This window comes from Euprymna scolopes, chromosome 6 (assembly GCF_053919585.1).
Source record: "Euprymna scolopes isolate OS-2025 chromosome 6, ASM5391958v1, whole genome shotgun sequence".
In the NCBI taxonomy this organism is placed as follows: domain Eukaryota; kingdom Metazoa; phylum Mollusca; class Cephalopoda; order Sepiida; family Sepiolidae; genus Euprymna; species Euprymna scolopes.
Genome location: NC_136487.1, coordinates 35,258,715 through 35,265,598, shown reverse-complemented (window position 1 = coordinate 35,265,598; position 6,884 = coordinate 35,258,715). Strand labels below are relative to the sequence as shown.

The following is a 6,884-nucleotide window of genomic DNA, read 5'->3' as shown; positions in this document are numbered from 1 at the left end:
GGGATGCGATGTTTGGCGCTTATTGATACAGGATGCTCTAGGACTATTTTACATGCAGACCGGTGTCGGTCTTGGAGAAAAACGAATGTAGATGTAAAAACGATTGGTGGAATGTCCCATGCGTTCTGCGGTGTTGGGGCGGTCTCTGTGTCCACTGACGAAGGTGTGTTTGCCAGAATCGATGTGTTGGTGGTGCGTGGCAAACCGCTGGGGTTTGACTTACTTCTAGGGATTGACGCCATAAAAGCTCTGAGCGGTGTCGTTGTCAACCCTATAGGATCAGTGCGGCTGGACGACAGGAAACATATTAAATGCGCAGCCATTTCTATTAATGAACGAGATTTCACTGCCACCTTTGATCATCAAAACCGAATGTGGACCGCATCGTGGAAGTGGTCTGAGGATCACCCCCCTGAAAGACTATACAATCAAATGTCAGAATACCCAGTGCCGGCGGAAATCCGTGAAGAATACATGCAGGAGCTCCACACCTGGATAGCTAATGGTTGGATCGCAAGATTATGCAAATATGTCGTTCCCGGCCGCTATAAAGGCAGGACACTGGAAAGGAGAGGGGGCGTTCTGCACATTGTGTGTAGGTGATTCTGACGAGTAGATTGTGCTTGTTATGACCCACGTGTCTGCGAGAAGCGAGTTTTTGTTCCGTCTGTTTTTAGTTGTATTTTTTTTTGTTTTGTCTACTACATTTTTGTTTCAACATATGATGGCAGCAACTCGTTCTCGAGTATTGCCATTACTTAATATATCTCTTGCTCAAATGATGCAAACATGAGCGCAACTAGCAGCACGTGCCAGACGTTCACTTCTATTGCACATTCACTGATGACTGTGTCCAAGCTGTGGTGCCCCGAACACCTATCAGGCCAGACCCTTATGTCAATTGACGCCCATATTTGCATCAGTCTTCATTGAATGTCCGTTTGCCATTTTAGGCCAAAGCCAACCGTTTTTTTATCGAGATACACACTGATTGCAAAATCTGTATGCCATTGCATATCAAGCTGTGCTTGAAGTTTTTTATAGTGAGGAAAGGCTTTGCACTGATACAATCTTGCTCTCTAAACAACTGCCACATTGAACCAAAAAGAGCAAGTCAACATCATTGGAAGCAGCAGTCGCCGCAGGTTTTCTATCAGGATTTTCCTTCTCCTAGAGAGGTTGCCTTCACCACGGCTTACAGGAGCCCTCTCCACCCACCATGCCATTTGATACATGACTGGGACTTAAGTTCCTGGGCACCAGAGCATAGTCCACATGCTGGTGCGTCATGTATGCCACAGTTGACAGGGCCTAAGCTCCTCTGGGGGTTTCTGTCAGGGTTACCTCACCTTTAGCCTTTGGTTAAAAGAACGTTGGCCCACAAGGCAGTGGAGGTCCAGTTATACGGCGTAGGACACTCACTGTTCATCAGAGCCTCGTCTGCATGGCAGTTGTCACGACGTGCACGTGGGTTGATTTGTCTGGGAGAAACACAGTATGACGTTAAGACATCTGTGTGTTTTTAATATATATATATATATATATATATACACACACACACACTGATAATTTTTTTTTTTTAATTAATCTTATACCTACAGACACTAGTGTTTAATACACTATTTTTAGTCACGTGCAAGCGACTCTAAGTCACCCCATCAGTCAGTCGGTAACACTTTTGTGCTTGGCCTTTTTGGTTTAGATCAAAGGTCTGATGTTAATAGATGCTGTTCTTAGCTTTTGGCCAAGATCGAAGTGTAGTATCTACTCCGGCAGATACTGCATGCAAAGACCATATGTGGGGTTATCCCTACATATAAGACAACCTTGGTCAATGTAGGGGCAACCCTTCATACCAATTGTCACTATCCAGCTCCCCTACTCCCCGGTGAGTTGGTCCCCATTCCCCCTTCACTCGTCACATTAAAAATCGGCCTTGTGCCTAATTTGCTCGGTGGGGGAGCAAATAAATACCCCTTTTCTTGGCTTTTTAGCCAAGATCAAAGTGTAGTATCTGTTCCGGCAGATACTGCACTTAAGATAATTTGTACCAGTCAATGGAGGGGAAACCCTCTATACTGGGACAATTATTATTTTTTTGTAACCAGAGTGCCCCCTTTTTGCCTACTTTTAGGGGGGCTGGTTTTTACCTCACATTAAAAACGGCCTTGTGCCTAATTTGCTCAGTGGGGGAGCAAATAAATACCATCTGTTCCGGCAGTTCCAGCTACAAGCAAAGACCATATGTGAGGGCGACCCCACATATAAGACCTTGGTCAATGTAGGGGCAACCCTTCATACCAATTGTCACTATCCAGCTCCCCTACTCCCCGGGGAGTTTGTCCCCATTTCCCTTTCACTCCTCACATCAAAAATCAGCCTTGTGCCTAATTTGCTCGGTGGGGGAGCAAATAAATACACTTTTCTTGGCCTTTTGGCCAAGATCAAAGTGTAGTATCTGTTCTCTGATACATACACAGCGATAGGCAGTGTTGTTCTGGCGACACATTCTCGTGGCCGGCGAGCTTGTTGGGTAGCGTTCTGTCCGCACCCCCACTTTGTCTGTCTTTCTCTGCTCTCCCCCCTCCCCCACGGGGGGGGGGATCCTAGCTGATAATTTACGACCTTCCCGCGAGGGAGGGTCGGAAACACTTTCTCTCTTCCCTCCACTAACTTCCCACTCCCTCTCTCAGTTCTATCTCCCCTCTTGCCGCCTTTGGCGCCACTTCTTTTTGGCGCCAAAGTCGGCTCCCAATTTGGACGTCGACTCCACGTCACTCATTTTGGTGAATTTATACAGGGAAGAGAGAGCTTTTATTCAAAAATGGACACCCCCAGCCCGGGGACCACCAATACAGATACCCCCAGCCAGGAGGCTACCACAAGAAAAACTGCTCCCCAAGAGGACGGCTCCCCAACAGGGGAAGCAAAAAGCAACGGGGCATACCGCCCGGACACTAAACCAAAGGACGCCCCTCAGAAGGGAGAAAACTCACCAGCAGCTCCCCAAGAGGGCGACTCCCCAAAAAGGGGAGAAAAAACAATGTTGGACGGGGCATCCCGTTCCGGCAACAAAAATCAAGAGGCAGTAGCCCCAAAGGACGATAAGGGAGACAGTGCTCCCCAAGAGGGCGACTCCCCACAAAGGGGAGAAAAAACAATGTTGGACAGGGCATCCCGCTCTGACTACAAAAATCAAGAGGCAGTAGCCCCAAAGGACGATAAGAGAGACAGTGCTCCCCAGGAGGGCTACTGCCCCAAAAGGGGAGCAAATCAAGAAAACGAGGGGGCATACAGCCTAGACCTCCCCAAAACAAAAGGGGCAAAAGCTCCCAAGGACAATAAAGAGGACAACGCTCCCCAGGAGGCCGACTCCCCAAAAAGGGAAGTATTTCCTGGAAGAAGTATAGAGCAGGGAGAGTCGGTCCCAAAGGAAAGCGGAAAGGGAAATGCGCCTCAAAATAGCAACCCTTCCGCCAAGGAACAGCAAAAACAGTCCAACCTCACCAAAGATCCAACACCAACAAGAGGGTCGGCATGGGGGAAGACTGTAGAGAAGCAACTGTCCCCTCAAGAGTATAGAGACTTGTACTTGACCAAGTACAGACAATACATAGAGGGGGCAGAAATTAAACCAGTGCCAGGCGCTTGGGAGGCAATCGAAGACAGAGTGCTCTCCCTCATCATCTCGGATATGCCGGAAAACCGCCTCCTAGGGATGAAAAAGGAAGACATGGCAGGGCTCCTACACAAGCTAAACATCCCGGTATTATACCTGTACCAGAGGAGCTACGCCATGTGGGACATCCTCCTACCCACCAAGGAAGATGCGGAGAGACTCTCCCTACAGGAAATTAAGTATGGGAGAACAAAACTAAAGCCCGAATACCAGGGCAGGACAAGGACCCGGGTGCAGGTATTCAATGTACCTATGCAAATATCAGCAGAAATCCTGGGATCCTTCTTCACACAGTTCGGCGAGGTGGAAAAAATAACCCCAGTGCGGTCGAAAACCGGCATGCACTTGGGCAGCTACACTGTGGCCATGAGGCTAAAGAAAGAAGGCTTCCAGGCGATACCAGCACAGCTGACATTTAAGGAGGCAACTATGACAGTAGTAGTGGAGGGGCGTCGTCCGCACTGCTGGTTTTGCCAAAAACAGGGTCACATGGCCAAGAGCTGCCCTCAAAGGTCAAATCCTACTCAAGTGACACTAAAGGCGGTCCCAACCTCTGAGACAGCACCAGTGTCCAAACAGGCTGTCACAACTCCTGCAACCAGAGCACCAACCCCAGCACCGAGGAAACCCAAAACTGTGCAGGAGCCCAAAGGGGAGGAATGGATCACGGTAATGAGGCGGAAACGGAAGCCCACAATCCCATCTGCCACCGTCCCACAACCAACCCAACAACCGAGGCAGCAACAACAACAGCAGCCTCCACAACAGCCGCAGCAACAGCCATGGCAGCAGACACAGCAGCAGCAGCAGCCAAACCAGCCGTTGAACCAGCCGCAGCAACAACATCAGCTGCCGCGGCCAATTCCACAACCAATGCCACGAAAACAGCAGCAACAACAAAAACAGCAACAGCAGCAACAGCCAGAACAGCAGCAACAAAAACGGCTGCAGCAACCAGAAAAGCAACAGCATCAACCGGAGAAACAACAATTAGAGGAGCAGCAACAACCAACGGTCCCCACACCAATTGAGACGGGGATCAAGCGAAGAAAACACTGCTCCTCTGAGGATGAATCTGCTAGTGAGAGGGAGAGGAACTCAACCTCACCACTCCCCGGTTCATTCAAAAGAATAAAAAAGAAAAGGAAAGGGGAAGAAAAGGCAGCCCCCACTCCCTGTGAGCATACACCACCTTTAACAACAACACAACCCACTTCTACCCCCATACCACATACTGCACCAACACTAGACACCGCACTAACACCAACACCAACATCAGACACCGCACCAACACCAACATCAGACACCGCACCAACACCAGACATCACACCAACACCAGACACCGCACCAACACCAACACCAGACACCACACAGACACTCGTCCCCACACCAATGCAAATTGAGCCGCCATCCCAGAAAGAAAAGAATGAACCCGGGAGGGGGAGAGACCCTTCAGATTCTCCCACTTACGGACTCACTCCAACAGGGACTCTCGCCCTCGAAACGAGAGAGGAACTTTGTTCTGTAGACCCCCTGTCTGTGGCAATGGGCGTACCACACCGGCAGAGAAAAAATTTAAAACCTCTGCTGGACTGCCAACAGATAGGGGGAAAAGACGTTAATGTCCCCTCTAATTTCCCGGACGCCCCACGGCTAACAACTTTCGTCAGGCTTCCTGAGGCCTGCAAAACCAACGTGTGGACAATGCTGGAAGCCGCTGAAGGGGCTGGTCCGGGAATTGAACTGATTAGGAAAAATGACCCTTCCCTTGAGGAACTCGCAAAACAATGCAAGGGAAGGGTCCCAGTGTTGGTCCATCCGTCACTCTATAGGGCCCTTAAATTGACTTACCCTTTGGATGTCGGCGGCATTGTGAGAGAAGGTCAGGACATGAAAAACCTGACCACCTTGAGCATTGCACACAACGTCGGTGTCCTTTCCCCGGCTGACTTCGGAGCTGAGTGTAACACACCTTAAGGTAGGTACCATGGCTTTGAATTTGGCTAGTCTGAATGCGAGGGGCTTGAGATCATCGGGCCGGGCGGCTCGCCTCCGGCACGACCTCTTGTCCCTGGGAGTGGATGTCGCTGCGATTCAGGAGACGCATTTCGTTTCCTCTGTGGACTGTCAGGTGCTGGCCCGAGACTTTGAGGTTTTCTCAGCATATGGCAGCCCGCGGGGGAGGGGAGTTTCCGTGCTGGTTAAACGTACCCTGTCGGCGACGGTCGACGTTGTCCATAGAGATGCAGTGGGTAGGCTGGTTGTGGCCGATGTTGCCGTAAAAGATTCTGTGTTTCGGGTGATTGCGGTTCATGCGCCCAGCACCGCTCGTGAGAGGGTCTCATTCTTCAGTCAGCTTGACGCGTTTGTAGATTGTCGGAAGCGGGTAGTGCTAATGGGGGATTGGAATTCCATCTTAGACCCCGACATAGATAAGGTAGGAGGCGGAGCTAGAGGATCGGAGAGGTGCGAGTCCAGCCTGGCTGATCTGATGGCTAGATGCGGTCTGGTCGACAGGTTTCGGGTCGAGCATCCAGGGCGGGAGATGTGGACGTGGACCAATAGTGTTTCCTCCTATCCAAATACTTATTTGGACAGGATGTTAGTTAGGAGAGGCGAAGTAGACTTCTTATCTTGTCCCACGTTCACTTGGCTAGGCCAGACGGACCATAAATTAGTTATGGCCCGGCTGAAGCTAGGAAATAGGCCTAAGTTAGCGGGGTACTGGAAGTTAAACACCTCCCTTCTGGAGATACAAGACTTCCAAGATCAGTTAAGAGAATTGATTAAAAAGGCACTAGTGGGGGCGGTTACCGGGAGTAAGTGGTGGTTAGGTCTCAAAGCCAAGATCAGAAGCTTCTCCGTCAAGTATGCCCAGCGCCTCGCACTAGATAAGGCCAAGACGAAGAAGAAGCTAGAGCAGAAACTAGCCCAGGCTACGGGGGAGGGTGATAGGGTTAGTCAGGAACTAGCTAAGCAGGACCTTCTACGCGAGACTAGCGAGCGTTACGAAGGCCAAGTAGTTAGAGCTAGGCTTAGAAAGATAGGCAACGAAGCAGTCAATTCTGATGCAGACGTGCGCCGTGAGGTTTCTAGGCGTGGCTCGGACAAATACATTGCAAAAATCAAACATCCGAATGGACGCACCCTGGAATCGACTCGGGAGATCTGCGAGGGGTTTCGAGAACATTTCGAGGAGCGTTTT

The 6,884-nt window shown here is 50.1% G+C and overlaps 2 pseudogenes; both read left to right on the top strand.

Annotated features, from left to right (window-relative positions):
* Nucleotides 1-1,974: 1,974 nt before the first annotated feature.
* LOC145278483 (U2 spliceosomal RNA) lies at nucleotides 1,975-2,122 on the top strand (annotated as a pseudogene).
* A 295-nt stretch (nucleotides 2,123-2,417) lies between these two features.
* On the top strand, nucleotides 2,418-2,510 carry LOC145278543 (U2 spliceosomal RNA; annotated as a pseudogene).
* The last annotated feature ends 4,374 nt before the right edge of the window (nucleotides 2,511-6,884 follow it).